Consider the following 27,192-nt stretch of genomic DNA (forward strand, 5'->3'; position numbering starts at 1 on the left):
GGCTCCTGTCGGTCTGCACTTCTTTGCTTCATCCATCTTGTCTAATTGGATGGCTGTATATGCATGGGCCACATGTGGGGCAGACTCTGAATGGGTGTTCCTTCAGTCTCTGTTTTAATCTTTGCCTCTCTCTTCCCTGCCAAGGGTATTCTTGTTCCCCTTTTAAAGAAGGAGTGAACCATTCACATTTTGATCATCTGTCTTGAGTTTCATTTGTTCTAGGCATTTAGGGTAATTCAAGCATTTGGGCTAATAGCCACTTATCAGTGAGTGCATACCATGTATGTCTTTCTGTGTTTGGGTTAGCTCACTCAGGATGATATTTTCCAGTTCCAGCCATTTGCCTACGAATTTCATAAAGTCGTTGTTTTTGATAGCTGAGTAATATTCCATTGTGTAGATGTACCACATTTTCTGTATCCATTCCTCTGTTGAAGGGCATCAGGGTTCTTTCCAGCTTCTAGCTATTATAAATAAGGCTGCAATGAACATAGTGGAGCACGTGTCTTTTTTATATGTTGGGGCATCTTTTGGGTATATGCCCAAGAGAGGTATAGCTGGATCCTCAGGCAGTTCAATGTCCAATTTTCTGAGGATCCTCCAGACTGATTTCCAGAATGGTTGTACCAGTTTGCAATCCCACCAACAATGGAGGAGTGTTCCTCTTTCTCCACATCCTCGCCAGCATCTGTTGTCCCCTGAGTTTTTGATCTTAGCCATTCTCACTGGTGTGAGGTGAAATCTCAGGGTTGTTTTGATTTGCATTTCCCTTATGACTAAATATGTTGAACATTTCTTTAGGTGTTTCTCCGCCATTCGGCATTCCTCAGCTGTGAATTCTTTGTTTAGCTCTGAGCCCCATTTTTTAATAGGGTTATTTGTTTCCCTGTGGTCTAACTTCTTGAGTTCTTTGTATATTTTGGATATAAGGCCTCTATCTGTTGTAGGATTGGTAAAGATCTTTTCCCAATCTGTTGGTTGCCCTTTTGTCCTAACCACAGTGTCCTTTGCCTTACAGAAGCTTTGCAGTTTTATGAGATCCCATTTGTTGATTCTTGATCTTAGAGCGTAAGCCATTGGTGTTTTGTTCAGGAAATTTTTTCCAGTGCCCATGTGTTCCAGATGCTTCCCTAGTTTTTCTTCTATTAGTTTGAGTGTGTCTGCTTTGATGTGGAGGTCCTTGATCCACTTGGACTTAAGCTTTGTACAGGGTGATAAGCATGGATCGATCTGCATTCTTCTACATGTTGACCTCCAGTTGAACCAGCACCATTTGCTGAAAATGCTATCTTTTTTCCATTGGATGGTTTTGGCTCCTTTGTCAAAAATCAAGTGACCATATGTGTGTGGGTTCATTTCTGGGTCTTCAATTCTATTCCATTGGTCTATCTGTCTGTCTCTGTACCAATACCATGCAGTTTTTATCACTATTGCTCTGTAATACTGCTTGAGTTCAGGGATAGTGATTCCCCCTGAAGTCCTTTCATTGTTGAGGATAGCTTTAGCTATCCTGGGTTTTTGGTATTCCAGATGAATTTGCAAATTGTTCTGTCTAACTCTTTGAAGAATTGGATTGGTATTTTGATGGGGATTGCATTGAATCTGTAGATTGCTTTTGGTAAAAGGCCACAGGTTTTTAAGGCAAGACTGAAGCCTGTGCCGCCAGACACCATCATCGCCCCTGTTGTTGTCTTACTTGAGGCCTGAGCCTCGAGTAGTCCGAAGACAGCAAGAGAACATCCTGCCCTCTAACAAGGCATACTGTCTCTAACAAGTGAGCCTGCAGGCCTTGCTGTAACCAGTGGGTTGCCTGGTTACCAAGGTTCTGTATTCTTAGGTTATTTTGAAAAGGGTGGTTCCATTTCTGTCACTTCTTCATCAGTACTTTCCTTAAAGGCCCCCATGTCCCCTCCTATTTCCTAGGTGTAAGTATTCACACAGGTACACATCTGTTTCCCACTCCACTGTTTCCAGAGATATCTCAAAATAGGCAGTAGCTCAGTTTTGCAAGTTGAGTGTCTACTGTTGAACTGAATTGGCAGACTCATAATTTCTGCCCTAATTTTCCCAATCTACCATAAACATACCCTAGGCATGTTTCTTTGCATTTACATGACCTTGTATGCATTCTGTGTGGAATGAGAAATAACATACATGCCTGTGACAGCCAGCAGCCCCACAATATCAGTGTGCCTGCATAGGAATTGTCTTTCCCAGAGACAGTTCCACCATGAAGATCATTTTATGGCTTAAGCCAGAAGCTTTACAACCCTTGGTGATCCTCTGACCTAGGAACATCCAAGGGCTTACACGATGGAAGCTGGCCCCCTAGCACTCTTTCAGAGGGGATTCAGCCTCCATTGCTTCTTCTTTTAACTCCTGCTTGAGTCCTTGATCTGATTCTCTCCAGTGTTGGACTGTGATCTGTCAAGAAAACTTTCTCTTTCCTTAGTAGCATTTAGTTCTGGTCCTTAGCACAACAACTGAATGAAACTTGAGCAACCATCACCACCCTTTTTCTGTCCCCACCCTGTGGTGTGTGGCAGCCATCACTTCTCTACTCCCTCATCTCCTCACTCCCTTCTATCCCATCTCTTCCTCTAGATTTTTCTACTCTTACCAGTGGTTTTGCTCCAAAGTCATTCACTCTTCATTCCCTGGCCATCTCCCTCCTTCAAACAAAGTGTCTGTGTCATGGTTTATCAAGCCAGTGAGCAGAGGGATCCACATCACGTGCATGAGCTCAGACTTCCCTGCTACTCCACAATGGTGAGCAGTGTTATATTAAATTATTAACTTGTTTCCCTGCATATGAAATAGAGTTGCGTTCATTGCTCCTTTGCTCTTCTTTGGGATCTTTTTGTAGTTTCTTTGGTTCCAATACCCAAAAGTTCTTCAGGATCTCTGGTATGTGCTCATGCATGTGCTTTCTAGTTGTTCATATTACATGTGAGGAGGGCATGTCCATGTCCATTCTTACATATATTAGGTGCCTGGGAAGGCATGAAACAACATGGGAGTGCTTACATACTAACAGACGTGCATTTGTGGATGTGTATGCATGTGTCTATTTTGTATGTGTTTATGTGTGTATGTGTGTGTTTGTGTGTGTGTGTTTGTGTGTTTATGTGTGCATGCATGTGTGTGTTTGTGTTTGTAGACATGAAAAGCCTTTATAGAAAAGGATTACTGGAGAGGAGGATCATATAGCAGGCATCTAGGCAGCTGATCATGTCACCAAGAGAAAGCCACAAACTCCCATAGCTTCTTTATAGCAGTACAGGCATGAACCAGGTAGAGGCACCACTGCTCTAAAATTTATACATATAATTGTGATAGAAAAGCAGTGGAAGACTAAATATTACCACTGACCCTGCGAGATTAAGAGTTGAATACATTGACTGTAAGGCATAGAGTTCAGTACAGCAGCCAAAGTGTGGAGCAGCTCAAAATTGTGGAGTTCCAGGATGACTGGCTTCTTCTTCGTTGTCTTGACCTCCATAAATCTTGGTAGATTAACACAAAGGATTATAAAGCTTTTCTCCATTCTTAACTGCTCAACGCCCCCATCTTCCTGCTGCTCTTAAGCCTGAACTAGTTCAAGTCCTGAAGAATATCTTCTTTTTTGCTATGTTTTTTTCTGTTTTAATAAATTTTATTTTTCTTGTATATTTTATGTTTTTAGATTTCAAAAGTTATTGCCTTACCCCATTCTCCTTATCTCCTACCCATCCCCCAGACACTATGAAGATGCCCCCACTCCATCCCACCCACTCCACCCATAATACCTTGGCATTATCCTACTTTGGGGAATCGAGTATTCACAGGACCAAGGACTTTTCCTCCTATTGAGGTTGAACAATGCTATCCTCTGCTACCTGTGTGGCGGGATTCCTGGGTCCTTCCATGTGTACTGATTGATTGTTGGTTTGTTCCTTAGCAGCTCTGGTGAGATCTCTTTCATTTATATTGTTCTTCTTATGGTGCTGCAAACCCCTTCTGCTCCTTCAATCTTTTCTCTAACTTCTCTATTCACGTCCCCTTATTCAATACAAAGGTTACATTTATATCAGTAGGGCTCCAGCAAAGCATCTCAAGAATCACCCATATCTGTCTTCGGTCATAAAGCACTTCTTGGCATCAGGAAAAGTGATTGGATATGGTGGATGTATATGGGATGGATCCCCAGGTGGGGCAGTAACTGGAGGTTGTCCTTTTCTTCAGTCCAAGCTCCATTTTTTGTTTCTTTCTGAGTATTCTGTTCTCCCTTCAAAGAAGGAAAGTAGCATTCACATTTGATCTTCCTTCTTCTTGAGCTTCATAGAATATGTGAATTTTTTCTCAGGTATTCCAAGCTTTGTGGTTAAAATACTATTTTCATGGAGTGGATACCATGTGTGTTCTTTTGTGACTGGGTTATGTTGCTACTGTTGGTATTTACTAGTTCCACCCATATGCCTAAGAATTCATGTTGTCATTTGATTTTAATAGTTCAAAAGTACTCCTGTGTGTAAACATATCACATTTTCTGTATCCATTCCTCTGTTGAAGGACTTCTGGATCTTTCCAGGTTCTGGCTATTATAAATAAGGCTGATATAAACATAGTGCAGCCTGTGTTCTTGTTATATCTTGGAGAATCTTTTGGGTGTATGCCCAGCAATAATAAGGCTAGGTCCACAGTTAGTACTATGTCTAATCTTTTGGAGAGTTTCCAAGTAATTTTCAGAATAGTTGCACCAGCTTTCATTTTCACCAACAGAGGAGAAGTATTCCTCTTTCTCTGCATCCTTTCCAGCTTCTGCTATCACCTGAGTTTTTGATCTTAGCCATTCTGACAGTGATGTGTAAACTAGTATCTCAGGGTAGTTTTGTTTTCTGATTCCTTGATGACTAAGGATGTTAGTTCTCTTTTTTAATTAATTATTTTATTCATTCATTCATGCATTATTCATTCATTTATATACTCTATATTTTATTCTGTTTAGGTCCAACTCCTGAGGGTTCTGCCTGTAATATATTGACCCTGCTCCCCTGGTTTGCCCCTGAACTGACTTCACAAGGATGTGCCTACCCTACCCAGACCACAGGAACCTTTAACTTCCTGGGGCCTCCAGTCGCCTGAGGGGTTTCATGTATCTTCTATAAATGAACCCAGACCTGGGAGTCCTCTGCTATACAAGTGTTGGAGGTCTCATATAAGCTGGTGTGTTCTGCCTGTTTGGCGATTCACTGTCTAAGGGATTTCAGGGGTCCAGGTTAATTGAGACTGCTAGTCCTCCTACAGGGTTGACTTCCTCCTTAACTTCCTCATACTTTTCCCTAATTCAACCAGAGGGGTCACCACCTTCTGTTCTTTAGTTGTGTGCACATGTTCTTTGGTGCGTCTCAGCCATTTGGGAATCCCTAGTTGAGAACTTTTTGTTTACCTCTCTACTCCATTTTTAATAGGATTATTTGATTCACTAGAGTCTAATTTTTTGAGTTCTTTGAATATATTAGATATTAGCCCTCTATCAGATTGGTAAAGAACTTTCCCTAATCTGTTGGTTGCCATTTTGACCTACTGATCATGTCCTTTCTCTTACATGATTTGGCAATTTTATGAGGATCCATTGGTTGATCCTTGATCTTAAAGCATGAGCCATTGGTGTTCTGTTCAGGAAACTTTCCCCTGTATCAAGGCTCTTCCCTACTTTCTCTTCTATTTGTTTTCATGTTTATAGCTTCATGTGAAGTTCTTTGATCCAGTGGACTAGAGGTCTGTATAAGGAGAAAAGAATTGGTCAATTTCCATCCTTCTCCATGGGGACTTCCAGTAGAACTAGCACCATATGTTGAAGATGTTGTCTTTTTTATATTGGATAGTTTTAGGTCCTTTTTGAAAGAGACCATAGGTGTGTGGGTTCATTTCTGGGTCTCGAATTCTATTCCATTGATGTACATGCCGGTCTCTGTACCAATACCTTGCAGTATTATTATGGTTTTTCTGTAGTATAGCTGTCGATCAGGGATTGAGATTTCCCCAGAAGTTCTCTCTTTGTTGAGAAGAATTGTTGCTATCCTAAGTTTCTTTTTTTCCAAATGAATTTGTGAATGTCTCTTAATAATTCTATGAAGAGTTGATTTGGAATTTCATGGGGATTGCATTGTATCTATAGATGGCTTTGGGCAAGATGGCTACTTTTCTACATTAATCCTGCCAATCCATGAGCATGGGAGACCTTTCCATCTCTGAGATCTTCAAAGACTTGATGATCTTGTCATACACCTCTTTCATTTTCATTGTTAGAGTCACACCAAGGTAATTTTTAGTATTGTGGCTATTTCAAAGGGTGTCGTGTTCCCAATTTATTTTTCATCCTGTTTATCATAGAGTAGATAAAGTGTACTGATTTGAGTGAATTTTATATCCAAGTCCTTTGCTGGAGTGGTTTATCAGTTGTAGGAGTACTCTGGTGCAATTTGTGGGTCCCATAAATACACCATTATACGATTTGCAAATAGTGGTGTTTTGACTTCTTCCTTTCCAATTTGTAATTCTTTGACATACTTTTGTTGCCTAATTGGTTGGGCTAGGACTTCAATAGATATATTGAATAGGTAGGCTGAGAGCGAGCAGCCTTGTTTCATCCCTGATTACATTTGGGTTGCTGCAAGTTTCTCTCCATTTAGTGTGATGTGGGCTGTTGGTTTTCTGTATATTGCTTTTACTATGTTTAGTTGGGAGCCTTGAATTCCTTCAGATCAGAAAAAGTTTATGCCAAAGTAAAAGCCCAGTCACCAATATAGTCTCTTTTGAAACTGACCAACCCTAAGGATTGGAGGGAAACATCTTAAAGATCCTTAAAATAACATTCATAGAGACAACCCTTTACTTTTTGTTGTTGAATATTTATTTTGTTCTCCCTCTCTGTTTCTGTGTGAATCTGTCCGTTGCTGTGTGTCTCTGTTTGTGTTTCTCTACATCTTACTCTGTCTCTCTGTGTTCCTGTCTGTCTCTGTTTCTCTCTGTGTGTCAGTCCTTCCCTGCCTCCTGACCTCCCTTCCTCATTCTGCCCCTCCCTACCTTCTTCCCTGTTTCCCTCCCTCCTTTCCTATCTGTATCCATCCCTCCCTCTCTAACTTCTCTCTCTCTCTTTCTCTCTCCACTAGCACTATCCACATCATTTGTACCAATTCCTCCTTCCCTATTTCAGGAATAAGGCAGGCTTCCCATGTATATTTAGCAGTCATGGCTTCTCAGTTTGCATTAAGCCAGGGCACTTCCTCTTCTATTAAGGCTACAACATGCAATGCAGTGAGGGGAGAGGCTCCCATGCACAGGCATCAGTGGCAGAGACAACCCTGATCCCACTGTTAAGACTTCACATGAAGATGACCCTATACTAGAGGTGCAAGGTGCACAGGGCCTAAGGCAGTCAAATGTAGGCTTCTAGGTCCCTTCTCCATGCAGGCTATCTGGTGGACAGTTCATTCCTAGTATTGTATGGGCTCAATTTGGCTGCATCTTTTTTCTTTTGTTGTCCTTTAACCCCAGCTCCTACAAAAATTCTTGCAACTTTTTGACATCCTTTTCCAAGTTCTACCTAATGTTGGCGTGTGTGTCTTTGCATTGGTTTTCATCATTTACTAAGTGAAGCTTTTCTGATGACAATAGAGGGTAGGATCAATCTCTGAGTATATCAGAATATTATTAAAAATCATTTCATTTCTGTATACATTGTTCTGTGGAAGGGCATCTGGTGATTTCAAGCTTCTGGTTACTATAAGTAATGTTGATAAGAACATAGTGCAGCACATTACTGATTCCAGAGGAAAACACCAAACGCCATCTGGAACCCTGGTGCACTGAAGCTCCCGGAAAGGGCGGTGCAGATCTTCCTGGTTGCTGCCGCCGCAGAGAGCTCATAAGCAACACCCCACGAGCAAACTTGACCCTCGGGACCACAGGTAAGACCAACTTTTCTGCTGCAAGTGACCTGCCTGGTGAACTCAAGACACAGGCCCACAGGAATAGCTGAAGACCTGTAGATAGGAAAAACTACACGACCAAAAGCAGAACACTCTGTCCCCCTTTTCTGGCTAAAAGAAAACAGGAAAACAGGTCTACAGCACTCCTGACACACAGGCTTATAGGACAGTCTAGACACTGTCAGAAATAGCAGAACAAAGTAACACTAGAGATAATCTGATGGCGAGAGGCAAGCACAGGAACCCGAGCAACAGAAACCAAGACTACATGGCATCATCGGAGCCCAATTCTCCCACCAAAGCAAACACAGAATATCCATACACACCAGAAAAGCAAGATCTAGTTTCAAAATCATATTTGATCATGATGCTAGAGGACTTCAAGAAAGACGTGAAGAATTCCCTTAGAGAACAAGTAGAAGCCTACAGAGAGGAATCACAAAAATCCCTGAAAGAATTCCAGGAAAACATAAATAACCAAGTAGAAGCCCATAGAGAGGAGTCACAAAAATCCCTGAAAGAATTCCAGGAAAAAACAATCAAACAGTTGAAGGAATTAAAAATGGAAATAGAAGCAATCAAGAAAGAACACATGGAAACAACCCTGAATATAGGAAACCAAAAGAAGAGACAAGGAGTTGTAGATACGAGCTTCACCAACAGAATACAAGAGATGGAAGAGAGAATTTCAGGAGCAGAAGATTCCATAGAAATCATCGACTCAACTGTCAAAGATAATGTAAAGCGGAAAAAGCTACTGGTCCAAAACATACAGGAAATCCAGGACTCAATGAGAAGATCAAACCTAAGGATAATAGGTATAGAAGAGAGTGAAGACTCCCAGCTCAAAGGACCAGTAAATATCTTCAACAAAATCATAGAAGAAAACTTCCCTAACCTAAAGAAAGAGATACCCATAAGCATACAAGAAGCCTACAGAACTCCAAATAGATTGGACCAGAAAAGAAACTCCTCCCGTCACATAATAGTCAAAACACCAAACGCACAAAATAAAGAAAGAATACTAAAAGCAGTAAGGGAAAAAGGTCAAGTAAAATATAAAGGCAGACCTGTAAGAATCACACCAGACTTTTCGCCAGAAACTATGAAAGCCAGAAGATCCTGGACTGATGTCATACAGACCCTAAGAGAACACAAATACCAGCCCAAGTTACTGTATCCTGCAAAACTATCAATTAACATAGATGGAGAAACCAAGATATTCCATGACAAAACCAAATTTACACAATATCTTTCTACAAATCCAGCACTACAAAGGATAATAAAGGGTAAAGCCCAACATAAGGAGGCAAGCTATACCCTAGAAGAAGCAAGAAACTAATCGTCTTGGCAACAAAACAAAGAAAAGCACACAAACATAACATCATATCCAAATATGAATATAACAGGAAGCAATAATCACTATTCCTTAATACCTCTCAACATCAATGGCCTCAACTCCCCAATAAAAAGACATAGATTAACAAACTGGGTAGGCAACGAGGACCCTGCATTCTGCTGCCTACAGGAAACACACCTCAGAGACAAAGACAGACACTACCTCAGAGTGAAAGGCTGGAAAACAACTTTCCAAGCAAATGGTCAGAAGAAGCAAGCTGGAGTAGCCATTCTAATATCAAATAAAATCAATTTTCAACTAAAAGTCATCAAAAAAGATAAGGAAGGACACTTCATATTCATCAAAGGAAAAATCCACCAAGATGAACTCTCAATCCTAAATATCTATGCCCCAAATACAAGGGCACCTACATACGTAAAAGAAACCTTACTAAAGCTCAAAACACACATTGCACCTCACACAATAGTAGTAGGAGATTTCAACACCCCACTCTTATCAATGGACAGATCATGGAAACAGAAATTAAACAAAGACGTAGACAGACTAAGAGAAGTCATGAGCCAAATGGACTTAACAGATATTTATAGAACATTCTATCCTAAAGCAAAAGGATATACCTTCTTCTCAGCTCCTCATGGTACTTTCTCCAAAATTGACCATATAATTGGTCAAAAAAACGGGCCTCAACAGGTACAGAAAGATAGAAATAATCCCATGCGTGCTATCAGACAACCACGGCCTGAAGCTGGTCTTCAATAACAATAAGGGAAGAATGCCCACATACACGTGGAAATTGAACAATGCTCTACTCAATGATAACCTGGTCAAGGAAGAAATAAAGAAATTAAAGACTTCTTAGAATTTAATGAAAATGAAGGTACAACATACCCAAACTTATGGGACATAATGAAAGCTGTGCTAAGAGGAAAACTCATAGCTCTGAGTGCCTGCAGAAAGAAACAGGAGAGAGCATATGTCAGCAGCTTGACAGCACACCCAAAAGCTAAAGAACAAAAAAAAGCAAATACATCCAGGAGGAGTAGAAGGCAGGAAATAATCAAACTCAGAGCTGAAATTATCCAGGTAGAAACAAAAAGGACCATAGAAAGAATCAACAGAACCAAAAGTTGGTTCTTTGAGAAAATCAACAAGATAGATAAACCTTACCCAGACTCATGAGAGGACACAGAGAATGTGTATGCCTCAACATATAAAAGAGACACGTGCTCCACTATGTTCATCGCAGCCTTATTTATAATAGCCAGAAACTGGAAAGAACCCAGATGCCCTTCAACAGAGGAATGGATACAGAAAATGTGGTACATCTACACAATGGAATATTACTCTGCTATCAAAAACAACGGCTTTATGAAATTCGTAGGCAAATGGTTGGAACTGGAAAATATCATCCTGAGTGAGCTAACCCATTCACAGAAAGACATACATGGTATGCACTCATTGATAAGTGGCTATTAGCCCAAATGATTGAATTACCCTAGATGCCTAGAACAAATGAAACTCAAGACGGATGATCAAAATGTGAATGCTTCACTCTTTCTTTAAAAGGCGAACAAGAATACCCTTGGGAGGGAATAGAGAGGCAAAGATTAAAACAGAGACAGAAGGAACACCCATTCAGAGTCTGCCCCACATGTGGCCCACACATATACAGCCACCCAATTAGACAAGATGGATGAAGCAAAGAAGTGCAGGCCGACCGGAGCCGGATGTAGATCACTCCTGAGCGACACAGCCAGAATAGAGCAAATACAGAGGCGAATGCCAGAAGCCAACCACTGAACTGAGAATAGGTCCCCTGTTGAAGGAATCAGAGAAAGAACTGGAAGAGCTTGAAGGAGCTCGAGACCCCTTATGAACAACAATGCCAAGCAACCAGAGCTTCCAGGGACTAAGCCACTACCTAAAGACTATACATGGACTGACCCTGGACTCTGACCTCATAGGTAGCAATGAATATCCTAGTAAGATCACCAGTGGAAGGAGAAGCCCTGGGTCCTGCTAAGACTGAACCCCCAGTGAACAGATTGTTGGGGGGAGGGCAGCAACGGGGGAGGATGGGGAAGGGAACACCCATAAAGAAGGGGAGGGGGAGGAATTAGGGGGATGTTTGCCTGGAAACCAGGAAAGGGAATAATACTCGAAATGTAAATAAGAAATACTAAAGTTAAAAAAAAAAAAGAACATAGTGCAGCATGTATCCTTGTCGTAGGTTCGATAATCCGTTAGGTGTATTCCCAGGAATGGTAAGGCTCGGTTGTCACTTAGCACTGTGTCCAAGTTTTGAGAAACTGCTGAAGAATTTTCCAAATTGGCCGTAACAGCTTTCAGTTTCACCAAGAATGGAGGAGTATTCCTAATTCTCCACATCCTTCCTAGCATTTGCTGTCACCTAATTTTTTAATCTTAGCCATCCTGACGTGTGAGGTGTTAGCTGGAATCTCAGGGTTGTTTCCTTTTGTCTTTCCCTGAGGATTAAGGATGTTGAACATTTTATTTATTTATTTATTTATTTATTTATTTATTTATTTATTTATTTATTCATTCATTCATTCATTCATTTTTACACTCCATACTTTATTCTTCTCAGGTCCAACCACTGTGACTTTCTCATGCCATACCTCCTCTCTGTACCCCTCTTCTGCCCCCCTCCTGTCTCCACAAGGAGTTTCCCACCCTTCCCACCCTATGGTACCTCTAAACTTCCTGGGGTCCCCAGTCTCCTGAGGGTTAACTGTATCTTCTGTAAATTAACTCAGACCCAGGAGTCCTCTGCCATACAAGTGTTGGAGGCCTCATCTCAGCTGCTGTGTGCTGTCTGGTTGGTGATCCACTCTCTAAGAGATCTATGGGTCCAGGTTAATTGAGACTCCTAGAACTCATACAGGGTTCACTTCCTCCTTAGCTTCCTTCAGCTTTTCCCTAATTCAACCAGAGGGGGTCAGCACCTTCTATTCCTTAGTTGGGTGCACATTTCTAGTTGCTTCTCAGACATCAGGGATTCTTCTGTTGAGAATTCTTTGTTGAACTCTGTACCCCATTTTTAATATTTTTATTTCATTCTCTGGAGTCTGCTTTCTTCAGTTTTTTGTATATATTAGAATTAGTTCTCTATCAAATGTAGGATTGTTAAAGAAATTTTCCCAATCTGTTGGTTGCCATTTTGTTCTATTGATCATGTTCTTTCCAAACTGCATCAAGTGTTCACTAGTCAACTCTTTTTTAATGAAAACATAGAACTTATCTTTTTTCAATATAAACACATATATATTGCTAATAATTTCACTTGTTTACATATCAACTGATATCCTACTTCCTGGTAACACCCCCTATAACTCCCCCATACCACATCTGTCCTCTCCTTCCTCCCTTAATTTTTATCAATGTTTTGTTTAAAATGTTTGTGACTCTTGTTTCTGAATTCAGTATGATCTTACTGCACATTCTGCTAGTTGGATTTATGGATCAAAGATTCAGAACAATACTTGAAGTTCTTTTTTGAAACTTCCAATATTTTTAAAAGGTTGGAACTCATTCTTTTACCTTTTATACTCAAAATGCAAAACAGCTATGAGTCCACATATATAATGAGAGTCCTCCTTGCTTTGACCTTGCCTATGACTATAGAAGATGCATCCTTAATTGCCTGAGAAAATTCCTCTTTTACATTTTATTTTAATGTGTAAAGATAAAAATGCATTGGACTTCTGCTGTGCAGCATATGTGCACACATAAGCAGGTCATCCCACCGCTAGCTGGCGGAACTACAACTCACGTAAGCCAAAGATATGGGGACTAAACCACAGAAATTTTGGAATAAGAGACTAGATTTTGAAGTAGGCGCCAGTGCTCAGGCACAAAGTGTCGCATCCTCCTTTAAACAGGGAGATCAGGATGACAGATAAAGCTAGCCCCAGTGTTTATATTCACATGGAGACCTGTCTGCACTCTACAAGCTGACCCTTTCCTTGCAGATGGCTCACAGCTTCCTGAAGCTTCTGAGTGCATATCTGTTTCTTGCAACAGAGGATCACTGACAAACCACATCAGTGTCAGAAGTGACAGCTTTTTATATATAACTACTTTCCAATTCTCAAGCGTTTTCAGAGAAGCAGAAGATAATGGGTACATGATTACTGCTTAAAGGCTGACAGCACCTAAGAAGCCACTTATCAGGCCTGTGCATCTGACTCACAGTGCAGGTGTGTGTGCTTATATGCTCACATTGGACATATGTGTACACACATGCATATACCAAAATCATCTTTTTACACTTAAAAAGTTTTTATGTATGTCTATGTATCATGTGTATTCTTGGTACCCAGAGTCCAGAAGAGGGTTTTGGATTCCTTGAAACTAGAGCTAAGACATTTGTTTGCTCTCAGGGCAATGCTGGGAACTAAACCCAGTCTTCTGGAAGAGCAGCCAGTGCTGTTACCTGCTGTGCCATCTCTACAGCCCCAAGACTTTTATTTTCTTATAGAAGAGTTCAAAAATTATTTGAGCTAGTGACATTGACCTGCTGGCATGACTCAATATTTTCCCTTAATGGCCCAAGGGAGAGGGAATAAATTATAATTTAAACTTGAAGAACAGTATCAGAGAATGTAGAAAACATTTGCAGCAGCTTTATCATTTAACTGAGAGAAATTTACAATTAACCCAGAAAATTGACAGGGAGGGTGATGTCATGACACTAAAATAATAAAACATATAATAAAGCATGAACATATTATACAATGATATTAATAGTATTTCTGTCTCTCAATTGGTGGACAAGTGATCAGGGGAGCGAGGGATTTTTAAGTTAGATACGGTGCTTGGCCCTCTCACATCCCTGTCACTTAGCAGGAGACAAGGTTGAGACAGGACCCTAGGACCTTCTGATCCCAGAGATGGGGCTTTTCCTACTCTATCTGACTTACCCACTTTCTCTGCATTTCACTAGTGAAGAGACACAAAACACTCTTGTCCTAATGCAATTGACTTATCCTCTAGCTGAACATACTTTGTGAGCTTGCTTTTCTACAACCAGATTAAAACCTTTTCCTCAGTCAGCCTGCCATTTTCTCTTCGACTCACACCTTCTGGGTCTTCAGTGGCTTTAAAAATGGCAGCATTTTTCGTGTAAGACATATAATCATTAAGATAAAAGGCTGAAGGGACAATATGAGTTTCTTGAGTCATGTACTCCTTGGGCCAACCTCAGAGTGACAGGGAGAGAAATGAAGTAGAAGGATGGACAAAGATTGTGCTGTCTTGATTGCACTCCCTTCTTCAGGCTTCCTCTCCCATCCCCCTCCTGCATCAGGTACCAGCCAAAATTCGTCTTCCTCTTACATCCTGGATGCTGTTGAATGTTTTTTAAGTGGCACTACTTAGACTGCCCATTTGTCTACCTCTGAGTTCGAAGGAAGACTCACATTACTGATTTTTCTTACCATGAAACTTTTATTTCAGGCCCAAGTAAATTGATGTTCATCTTCAATTCCCCGCATAATCTCCCAGGTGCACTAGCTCTATGTCGATGTGCTTGGCAAGACATACAGCTCCACTGTGGGTGAGATGGGATGTGGTTACTGAAATGAAATATAAAAACCAAGGAGGAAAAATCGCTGCAGCACTCCTTCACCTCATTTCCAAAGGGTCAGGCTGGAATTTATCCTCTGAAGCATCCTCCTCTGCTGTATCTCACCCCAGGGGCAAGCCTTAGATGGTGCTCCTCAGAGACACCAGAATTAATCTTCTAGAAATAATAATGTTCTTTTTTATTATATTTATGTATTAATTCATTCGCTCATTGAACAAATATTTATTGAGTGACCTTTACAGACAAGACACTAAGCTCAATCCCTTGAAGGATAAAACAAAGAATTGGTAAATTGGTGATGTTGAAAGGAAGAAATCAGGCAGTCTGGGAGCTGTGAGCACCCTGAAGCCACCCACATTCTTCCAAAAGGGTCTCAGAAGAAGCCGTGCCAGATGGGCACTTGGGGTTTTGTGTTGTCTGAATAGATGCTGAAGGCATGTGTGGAGCAAATGTGTCTATATGAGCCTTGCAAAATGAGATGGCATGTGCCAAAGGTCAGGGAGATATTAGAGGAATTATAGGAGACCAGCTGTGACTGGCACGGTGTGAACCCATAGCCACTTCAACGCTTAGGACTCCCCAAGCCCAGAAAGGGTTTAAACTTTGAAACCCCTGTCTATAAGGAAAGAAGGCCACATTGCAAGAGGGTCTCAGGGCTCCATTTCCCCTGGTCCAGGACTTATTATAAGTGGCATTAAATTTCAGATTTTGCAGGTTCCAACAGAGGGCTCTAAATTCTCTATGTTATGGAGAAAATGGAGGTTAGGAGGAAAAAAGAATTTCTGTTATGAGTATTGAACAAATAAATTAACCCTCTTGCACTTTGTTCACTAATCTCTATTGGGAAAGGGCATGATTTCTATTAGATAAATATCTTAGTGTAGAAAATGTCTGATTTCCTGCCACTGTAAAGTTAAAGCACTTTGTGGTATTTACCAGCATTCCTTTCTTGAGTAAGCCAACCCAATCACCTGTGTCAGCCCTGAACTTGGGAGCAACAGAAACCAAATGTCTGGCAAAAGGCTAATGGTTTGGAAATAAAAGTAAGGCAGTAAGCTAAAACTGTACTGGGGCTGAGGGGCCCATGCCCTTTCATCCCATTTGTGAACCTTAATACCAACTCCAACAGTGGTTTGAGAGAAGACAAAGGGAGAAATCTGAGTTTCTATATTAATTTCCTGCTGTAATCAAGCACCAGAAACTTGCTATCATGAAGCTGATATCACAGGTTCTTATTTTACATGTATTCATTTAACAGTGCAGATTCCGAGAATGGCTTCAGGGAGCTAAGGTGTCAGCAGCAATAGCTCAGAGGGAGTTGTAGGTCTATCTTAGTCTTCCTTATTTCAGTGTCTCTCCTCATCTTCCAAGCCGGCAGCTTATGCTTCAAATCCTTTCTCAGTACTATGGTCATGACACAGCCCCAGACTCCTCCCTAAGCAGCTAAATACCCCTTAGTCTTTCTCTTATAAATCATCTGTAATTGGACTGCTAAAGTGCTTGCAATACAAACATAAAAACCTGAATTGGATCCCCAGAACATACATATAAAGCAGCACAAGTTTGTAATCCAAAAGCTGGAAAGCAAAGACAGAAGGATCCTTTGGGCTCCCTAGTCAGATAGATTGACCTACTCAATGAGCTCCATGCAGAGAAAGTCCCTGTCTCATCACAGAAGGAACAATACCTGGGTGTCACTGCTGGCTTTCATAGACGTAAACAAACCTTTTCATCCATTTTTGGATGAACTTTTGTTCTACAAAACTTTTTGTTCGAATAAGGTAACATATTAACAGGTACAAGGGCTAGTACCTGATCGCCTCTGAAAGATTGTTATTTAGCACATGATACTCTCTCTGTTAATTACTAATAAATGGGTATCAAGAATGACCTAAACCAGGATGAGGCAAGCCAGGTACCCAAGGGCACATAGTTTAAGAAGACCTTTAATCCCTGGGTCTTTAGTAAACGTCACACCTGAGGCTGAGACTTGCTTCAATTCCATGCAGTATGCATCTCACCCACCATGCCCTTTGTCTGAATCCAGTTTTGGAAAGGTTCAGGACTTCGGCAAAGCAGTGGTAGAGCAGGGGTGGTGTGTCTAGCCAGGAGCCTTAAGGCAGTCCGCCAAATCCCTGACTGGTGCCAGGAGCTGCGAACTATTTTCATGAATGTCTGCATGTGTATGTGAAAGAGTAACATGGCCATACATAGCAAGGTTGGAACAGAGAGAAATGACATCCCATAAGTCCAAAACTGATATTGCACTCCAGTAACATCCCAGATTGGAACAGACTTCACCCCTCTCCACACACACACACCAAGATGGCTTTCCCTTATTGGGAAATCTGATGCTGGCTAAAAAGATAATGGAGTTTTTCAATAAAAATACCACCAGGAACCAAGCACCAACCTAGGTGCTATACAAGAAAGTACTTGGAGAAAACAGTTCAGTTTTGAAATTCCAGCCTTGGGGAAACTTAGAGAATCCTTGGTACCCAGACCCACCTGTTTGCCAGCTCAGGGCTTCTCCCTCTGACCTAACTCTCCCATGTGCCTCCTCCTTCTCTGGCTCACCCACTCTCAACTAAGAGGACAGTGACTCACACTAATTATACAGTAACATTTTCCCCTAACAGCAGCTGGGACTTTCTAAATTTTTTTGCCAGCTATTTATAACTCACTTAGACAAGGAAGCCTCCTCCCATCCCACCCACCCGAAGTAAAATTTCTCTGGGGTGGATCTGGTTTTATCTAAATTGGTTGGACAGAGTTGCAAAGCATATATAATCCATACTGAAAGAGATAAGGCTTTCTCCTTGTACTGGATATAAAAATAACCAACAGGCAAAATGAACATGGATAGGGGAAATTTAATTTACTTCTCTGCTTAATTAGTAGATGCAAGATAAATGTATCTGCTTAGCTCCCTAATTATAATAATACTTAACAGTTACGTGAAACTCTTCATCATCAAAAATACCACCTTCTCCTGACACTAAATCATTAGTCTTTGCACCCCACTGTGAGCATCTTATCTAAACAGGAGAAAGTCCTTGATTCTGGAGAGGAGCTGAAGATTCAGAGTGAGGTGCCAAGACTTTGCACTATCATTAAGCAAGCTCTTATTACATGTGGCTTTAGTCTCCTGTCCTCGGAACATTCCTGTTCTGCCTGGAACATTCTGCCTTTTAGCAGGTTCAAAAGTCATCATATCCATGATTCACTACTGAGTCTTAGTGCCGTGGACACTTGCTCATCTGACTCCATAGTCAATAAATGAGCAGAGGTGGCAAAGAGAGGACAGAGACCCTGGTCCAACCTTGAAGCAGCCCTAGTGGCTCCCATCAGTATGCTGCTCACGGAATATCTTCACTTACTGCTGTTTAATTGAGAATTTCTACCTTTCCCTTTTTCCTGTAATGGTATCAAGCTCCCAAATTCACTCCTAACAACTTGGAACTCCTGGCGTGAGTCTCAGTCACTAGACATTAGAAATCTGACACAACTAAATCTGTGGCTCTCATAGTCTTTGCACCCTTTACACAAATACTTCTGCCTCAAAGAGAGTAGTATTTAATATTTCACCCTCCTGAACAACAGGAGTGGTATGAGCTTGCTATCCTGCAAAGGTGCATTTTGTCCACCATTTTAAAACTCCTTCACAGGTTCCTCCCTACTCACTCCGTCCATCTTAGTCTATCCTTGACCAAATCAGTGGTCCTTTTCCTTTCTTTCATCCTCCTCTTCCTCCTTTTCTTTTGTTGTTTTATTTCAAGGAAGGGTTTCTCTGTATAACCCTGGGTTGGGTGTCCTAGAACTTGCTTTGCAGACCAGGCTGACCTTGAACTCAGAGACCTACCTGCCTCTGCCTCTGGAGTTCGAGATCTGGGTTCATAAATTCAGATACATTACTCTTATAAAACACTGGAATCATATTATTATTATATTTATGTATTTATTGTTATTATTAGTAGTAAAAACACCAAGTTGAGTCAGCCATATGCTTAGAGCTTGATAGAACTTTAACTCAATTTTCTTATAAAATTAAAATGAATAGATCATTTGTTACAGGCTTATATTTTGATGACTTTAAGAAAGGTGAAAGATATTACCAAACAATGGTGAGAAGCTACAATTTTAGATCTTGCATTTATTTTGTAATCAGGGGTAGAGAAATGGAGATTACTTAGAGTGATTGTCACTTAAATTGCTGTTTTACTATACTTTTCCCCCTTATTTTTATAAACAATAAGTCACATGCTTTTTGTTTAAATTCACAATTTTGAAAGATCAAAACTACTATAATGGGATAAGAGTTATAACCTCTAATTATTATGGCTTAAAGGTTAGGGTTAGGGTTAGGGTTAGGGTTAGGGTTAGGGTTAGGGTTAGGGTTAGGGTTAGGGTTAGGGTTAGGGTTTAGGGTTTAGGGTTTAGGGTTAGGGTTGTAGTTTTGCAACAGCTTTTTAAAAACTACATAGTAATGCAATGCAAAGGAGCTCTCTATCTCTCTCTATTGGGCTCTATGCTTAGCCATAGAAAAATATAACTCTTGGATTTTCACAAGTCATTTGCCCATGTTTTAACTCAATGCATACTTCTTCTTACAACACATGGTGGATTCAGAAGAAAAGAAGGTAAACACACACACACACACACACACACACACACACACACACACACACGCTTGCTATATCTTTCCCAAACTGCCTGTGAGGGAGGCACTTGTCCCTATTCTATAAATCAGAAGCGTGTTTTAAAGTGTCCTGTCTGATCCCATCTCCACTACATACTTTTGTTTTGTACACAGTGCTCCTGTTCAGAGCATCAGTTCACAGGATGGAAAAGGTTATCTTGAAAGACCCTAATTCAGGAAAGACTTAGACAATAGTGTTGTCAGGAAGCAATGAATGCACCAGGATAAGAAGAAGGATCAAACTCAGCTTCATGGAACAGAGAACTGGAATGATGGTCAGTCACAGTCCTGGGTTTTTTCCTATACGGAAGAGAACATACTGAACTTAGCTCTTAGAGAAAATGAATGCCCTCTGAGAAAAACAGCTTCCCAGAAATGAAAGAACAGGAGATGTGGGCTTGTCAAAGATGTTGCAGAAGAAACGCAACTCTCAATCAAATAACTGCTTTTCTTGAGGATACCTCTGAGTCTGACTTCGTGTCTCAGCTCAGCATCAATTCAGTCACTTCTTGAGTGGTGGTGACTTGATTAATAATAACAATGGATGAAAGAAAAATATATTTTATAAAAACTGATAAAATGACAATGCGGAAGATGCTCAGGTGTTCATTTTATAGAAAATGTCTTATTTTCATATTTTAAAAGTCCCTATGTAATAGTAGCAGCTATAATAATAATACCCATTTTTCACTTAATAGTCCCTGGTTACATACCACATGTTTACCTATTTGATCTTCCTAGAATGTTCTCTGCTGTATAATAGAATGATGATGACTAAAGAACTGGTGTACACACACACACACACACACACACACACACACACACACACACACACACACATACACACACACACATTCATGCACACATGCACACACGCACCCTGTGGTATACATAGTCTCCACAGCTAGTAATTTCCCTGAGTTCAAAATCCTGGGATTCTTTAGTGCACACACTTCTCATAGATAACCAGAGAAACAAATATAGAAATTCAAGGAATTGCAAGCATTGCTCTTCCTCATCCCTGGATGCTGAACTCTGCATTGGATCATGTGGTCCTTGGGAGGAAATGCTAACATTTTTGGTGAGGAAAGGCCACTGTTCCTTTTTAACATCCCCTCTGTCACTGACATGGGAGCACTCTAGTCTGCCTTATGCTGTGTGAACACATGTCTCTGATATGGGAGCATCTCAATCTGCTTTCTCCTGTGTAACCTGTCCCTAACATGGGACTTCCTTTTGTGTGTACACCTCTCTCCCAGACATGGGGATATCTTGGCCTGCCTTCTTTTGTATGTATATGTATCCTTAACATGGGAGCATCTCAGCCTGTCTTCCCATGTGTATACACCATGTTCCTGACATGAAAAAACATCAGCCTGACTTCTCCTGTGTGTACACCTGTTCCTGATATGGGAGTACCTCAGCCTTCTCCAGTGTGTACACTGCTAAGTTTCCTTCCCACAATTCTGACCCCTCCTTCACATTAATATCCTCAAGAAATAAATCTTTACCTGACACTCTTCGATGCTGCTTACTTATTCATGCACAGCTCCGATTCCCCCAAAATCCTAACAACTGTACAACCTTCCCTCTAGCACCCTAAAAAGTTAGAAACAAGCATACTTCCCCTTTAAAGAATGAAAATTTGCTTCACACTGACATATATTGTATTGACAAAGGGCCGCAGGCCTTTCTCTTTCCAAAATGTTCAAAACAGAAGGTCTCTGTCCAAAATAGGAGTGTATATTACACTGTTCCCAGAAAAGAGGAACCTCATAACCACAAACATTCTATTTCCAAGTTCAGAGCAAACAAAAAAAAGTCAGCCCAGAGGGGATAGATTTGGAAAAAAGAGGGAGCCCGATATGCAAACTTTATTCTATGTTTAAAATTCAGCATATGGGCTGTTCCAATTTTAGGACAGTAAATACTGACTTCTGTATTTTGATAATTAATGACATGAAAAGAAGAGCCAAGCTATATTTGAAGGCCCTGATATGCATTCCTGTTATCACTTTTTGGGTCCAGGAGCCCATTTTTGTTGACAAGATATGAACAATAGTTAGTACTGTCCAAATTCTTCTGTTCTTTAGAAACCAAGTTGGGATAGGGTTCTAAATGTGTGCACTAACACCTTCCCATGAATATCATCTTCCTGAGTCTACTTTTAACAACTTGGTATACCCTAAGAAAGCTACAACCTACTAAATCCAGAATCAGTTAGAGACTTCATTCAGGGATTGAGTTGAGAGCCAATGATGGGGGTACAGCTCCAGAGTCCCAGTGAGTAATCTGTGGGGGCTCAGTAAATGAGTGGATTATCAGTATTTTTTTAATCTAATAAACTCATATTAACTGCTAGAAGACACAAATCACTATTGTTTCCAGGGTTGAGAACATACTGATCTACATTCAGAGTCTATGCTGCTGCCAGGTAGAGAATCCACCTTCCATGGCAGAGATGATAGTCTAGACTGCTTCCTGACTCTCACTATTCAGATTGTACCCCCAATAAAAATTTTAGTTTCCTACTGATTTGAGGTTCCTCTGAAACTCATGCCCTTGTCATACGTAGGTATTTGGACTCAGGATAATCATGACTCATAAACTTAAGTCTGCAAAAAGTCTATACTTTGAATTTTTTCCAATATTTAGCACATGTCACAAAAAATGCAAGCATCAACCAGGACTGTCTAAGTCTTGTTCAATGTGGAGTATGGCTCCTCAAGTCTCCATTTAGTATATAGGAAGCAGTGAACCAGGTATAGAACAACGATCTTTGACTTACAGGTATCTGGTCACACAGATAACTTTTGTCTGTGCTTATCAGCTCCCATTACTAAACTGTTTCTAGGAAAGATATCTGGGCTATTTGCCCAGCTCCCTGGCCTTAGAAATTCTACCTTTTGACCACAGCCAGGCAGTATAGAACACTATGCTCTTTCTTTGGAAAATCATTAGTGTGAAGAATTCTGAGACTTCCAGGGCTGCCTGCATAGACAAATCACCATTAGTCACAGGTATAACTGAATCTTTTCATCCAAAAGATCCTTTTTCATCTTTTGGGTACTGTAGTGGCTATTCCTGGTTATCAATTTGACTATATCTGGAATGAACTATGATCCAGAATTGGAGGGTTCACTTGTGATCCAGATCTTAAGGCTGGAAAACACAAGTTTCTGACATGTATGTTGGCATCTTGAGGCATAGTGGCCATGAAAAACTTTGGCCGAAGGAAGGTAGTACATGTCTTTAGTCCCAGGAGACTGAGACAAAGAGATCTATGAGTTCAAAGTCAGACTGGGACAAAGAAAGTTTCAGATCTAGGCATGGTGATACACACCTTTAATCTGGGCCATGCCTTCTGCTGGAGACCTACATGAGGACATTGGAAGAAGGAAGATTTGCTCTTCTTCTCCTGCTTGCATTTACTTGCCAGCATATCTGTTGGAACCTACTTCTACAGAAGACCAGCTGAAACAACTAGCCTCATGGGACTGAGTAACTACCAGATCTTGGACATCCCATTCACAGCTGACCATCACTTTTGGGTTAGTTGTATTACACATTGTAAGTCATCATAATAAATTCCCTCAACATAGACAGACATTTCAAAATTTCTGTTACTCCAGAGAACCCTGACTAAGACAGGTTGCATTCCACCCCAAAGATTATAGATATCTCTGCACCACCTGCTTTGTTCTGGCAGAAGAGTCTCCTTTCTGTCACAACTTGGAAATCATGATTTCCAAAGTCATCTCAATTGATCATGGAATCTAAACCTCCTTTATATTTGAGTTTGAAAAATCATTTGTGAAACCATGAACTGATGGGTGATAGAAAATGGCTCGTTGGTTATCAGTGTTTCCTGTTTGTTTGGAGGGTCCTACTTTCTATCATAACATTGATGAAAGAAGGTCACAACCTTCAGTAATGCTAGCTCCAGTGGATCCTGAGACATCTCAGGGAGACTATTCATATGCAAGTATCAAAGACAGACACATACAAACACATAATTTTTAAAATAATGTAAAGGGGTTGGGGATTTAGCTCAGTGGTAGAGTGCTTGCCTAACAAGCGCAAGGCCCTGGGTTCGGTCCCCAGCTCCGGAAAAAAAAAAAAAAAAAAGAAAAGAAAAAAAAGAAAAAAGAAAAAAAAGAAAAAAGAAAAAAATAATGTAAAAATACAAATTAAAGAAAGTGTTGGTAGGCAGAGTGTGTGTGCTTGTGTATGTTCACTTGACCATGTGCATGTGAGAGCGCACACACACACACACACACACACACACGCCCACACACAAATATACACACACACAGACACACACAAACATGCACAAGTGTTTCATCATTTGTTGGTAATATTTTGTTTCAACCTTCACTAGTTTTTGTACAGGAACTGAGATGATCATATGATATTTTTCTCCTTTCTTCCATTTAATGTAGTAAATTACATGATTGATTTTCAGATGTCGATTCCTGAAGTAAAAGAGTGAACTTAGTTAAAACATACATTTGCTTTTAGATAACACTACATTTGGCTTTAGTGTTTAGAAAGTTTTATCCTATATTCCTCATGTACATTCCTTCTCTTCACAAAGTCCTTATCAAATTTGAATATGAAGTTATTCTTATCTCATAAACAAGTGAGAATATACACTACCCAAAACCTTATGCACCAAAGGTTATAGGAAATTCATTAATAATTTGAAAATAAGGAAGCAACCAAGCTATTAGTTGGTGAGCAATGACACAGTAAGGTATTTTCTGCATTAAAAAGATATAAACCATTAAGAAATATTTTTTTATAATTTAAAGAGGCCAGTCTAAACTAATGTACTGAAAAATTCCAACCATATGATACTCTGCAAAAAGGAAAACCACAGACAGTGAAAACATCACCATGGCCAGCATAATTTTATGCTAAGGAAAGATTATGTGTGAACATGTGTTATTCTGTTTGATATTGTAAGATGGATATATGATGATGTACACTTATTCTAATACATAGACCTGTATGAATCTTTATATAAACTGTGAGTTTTGGTTAATAGAATGTATCATACCATCATTCTAACATTGTTTTAGTTTCTTCTCTGACAAAAACAACTTCAGTTCACACCTAAAGTTTCAGTAGAACCAAAAGTGGGAAGTCAAGGCAGCAGGAGCTTGAAGCAACTGGTCACATCATATGAGCAGGGAGAAGAGAGCCATGTCCATGAGTGGGTGCTCAGCCAACTTGTTCCATTTTATATGGTTCAGGTTGCCTGTTCCAGTAATCATGTAGGTTTTCACACTACAATGAACATAATCAAGATCACCCAGCACACTTATTCCAAGAGGCCCATCTCCAAGGTGATTCTAGTTTTTGTGTAGTTGACAATTGACACTAACACAAATTTTCAAACTAGATGATTGAGAAGTTAAGATAGTATATAGATGTCATTAATGAAGATATGAGAATGACAAATCAGAACATGAAAGCAGGTTGACTGATACAAGACAACATGGAAATTCAAAATAAAGTAAAAAAGCCATCACTACCCATCTAAAAGACTATTTTTAAAAATGGGGTAATGATAAGATCAAGAAGAAATGAGGAAGACCTGGCGATATCTTCATACAATATTGGTAGGATGTAAAATGTGATGACTGCCTCATAAAATGGTTTGGCAATTGGTTGAACAGACACAAACCTATGGTATATTCCCACAGTTTAACCTGGAGCACTCTGTTCTAGGATAATGTTTCTCGTCAGATTATTTGTTATCACAACTGTAACAAGAATTTTCAAATATTTTGTTAGGTATCTAATCACAAAATTTAACACCAAGGTAGACTAAAACCTATTTAAATATGTATTGTTATACTTCATGCCCAAAAGGTGTAGGATATTTTATCTCTAAAGCCAATTTCTTCCATTAGGAATAATGCTTTTTATTGAGAATGTATACTTCAGAAAAACTAAAAATTTGTATTTGTACAAAAATTAATTCATGAGTATTTATGACAATTTTCCAGATTGTCAGGTATGCAAAAGAGATGTTCTTCAAGGAGTTCAAAGAAGCTAAATTTTTATAATAGAATCTAACAAAAGAAGAAAAAAGACTCTTGAGAACAACATGGATTAATCTCAAAGGTACTGTGCTAAGGAAAGTCAGTGCCCAAGTATATACAGAGTAGCATCCTTTTGCATTGCATTCTTGAAGACAATGTTCTAGAAGCTTATAGTTGATTAATAATTAGAGATGGGGTTAAGCATGTATTCAAATATTGTCAATGAAAAATGTCATTAATTTTTAAAATGACAAAAATGCCTTGGTAAACAACAATTTTACTTTTTTTATTATGTAGGTGGGGATATTAAAAATGTTTAAAAAATTAAGAAATCAAACTGATGTTACAGAAACAATACCCAAACTATATTCCTAACAGACAATTCAACAAGAAATAAAAAATTTCCAGAATACAAAATAAATTGCAACTAGAACTTCAAATGTAGCAAAAAATAAAAATGTTTGAAAATGAAAGATTAACTATAAGGTTTGATTCATACTTTTATTTGTAGAAAATGATATTTGACTTTCCAAGGAAAATACATTGCCAAAGTATTCAAATTCAGAGAATATATAAATGTAAAAATGTGAAAAAACAATTATAGAGGGCTGTATGAATTTAGACACTAAATGTGAAGGAATATGCTTGAGTTTGAATGTAAAATTAGATTAATTGAGCTGTATCTTGAAAACATTGGTAGTAAATGTAGATCAGTCCACAGAGGAAATGAAAACCTCTAGTACTTAGAAACTAGTTGGAAAAACAAAGAATTGATGGAACAAACTGAAAACAACACCCTAAAGTATATATATTAATTCAATCAGTGCCTGGTGAGAGGACTATTCTTTAAATATCTTCCTTTGGATACAAATACAGAACTCACAGATTAGGAGACCAGGAGACATATCTATATGAAGGAATGGTCCACTTGAAATGATAGAAAATCTAAGATTAGAGCTGACAACTTACATACTACTGATTCAACTGATCACACAGTGCAGTGGTGAATCGGTTTGTCTCAGAGACCTAAGATACAACATAGACTTTGATAAATGAATCCCACTGTATCACAAATATACAGCTTAACCTCACTACAGAGGGTAAGAAAGAAAATAACTGGACTCATTATCTTTAGGAAGCACCATTTTTTTTACTAGACAATCATGAAGCTAGCTAGGGTAGGAGGAATTACAGTTTCTGATATGCAAAAATGTCCCTCAAAGAAAGGCAGGTTTTCATCTTGAAACTACACCATACATATATAAAATATATTCAAAATAACATATGATTAGACCAGAAAACCAGATTTTTTTCTTTCAAAAATACTTTGAACAGGCCAGGGATGATATAAAATGACCTATAATGACATCTTAGTAGAGTATCTCAGTAAGACTTATGTTTGAAAATGTATGCATAGATGCATGAACACAGACATGTCGTATCCCAAAGGAGAGAGTGTGATCGCTCGATCTATATTTCTAAACACATTCTGGGATTCT

At 39.6% G+C, this 27,192-nt stretch overlaps 1 pseudogene; it reads right to left on the reverse strand.

Annotated features, from left to right (window-relative positions):
* Nucleotides 1-27,192, reverse strand: part of Ralgds-ps1 (ral guanine nucleotide dissociation stimulator, pseudogene 1) — a 110,188-nt pseudogene that overhangs the window by 2,420 nt on the left and 80,576 nt on the right.

Source organism: Rattus norvegicus, chromosome 16 (assembly GCF_036323735.1).
Source record: "Rattus norvegicus strain BN/NHsdMcwi chromosome 16, GRCr8, whole genome shotgun sequence".
Taxonomy (NCBI): domain Eukaryota; kingdom Metazoa; phylum Chordata; class Mammalia; order Rodentia; family Muridae; genus Rattus; species Rattus norvegicus.